Source organism: Buceros rhinoceros, unplaced genomic scaffold (genome assembly GCF_000710305.1).
Source record: "Buceros rhinoceros silvestris isolate BGI_N320 unplaced genomic scaffold, ASM71030v1 scaffold10243, whole genome shotgun sequence".
NCBI classification, from domain to species: Eukaryota; Metazoa; Chordata; class Aves; order Bucerotiformes; family Bucerotidae; genus Buceros; species Buceros rhinoceros.
The window spans coordinates 1-295 of NW_010404195.1; positions in this window are offsets into that span (position 1 = coordinate 1).

Here is a 295-nt window from a genome sequence, read left to right on the forward strand (position 1 = left end):
GGATTAGTTCCCTGGCCTCTGCTTCAATACCCTTGCTTTTGGCTGTGGAGGCATGCTGGCAGGAAGGGAGTCTGTCTTTCAAGTGTCCTAATAGAAGCTGGTTCAGCTGCACTTTTGATTTACTTCCACTTACAGAGATGTTTGTCTTCTTATGTTGGCTGAGGTAGAAGAAAACAGCTAATACAAACTTGCTTCTTGCAAGCAAGGGGAGCACTGAGGGGACAGCGAGCCGTGGAGAGCTTCCTGGGGAAAGGAGACCTCCTGCCTTCCCCAGGGACAGAGCAGCAGTAGAGGA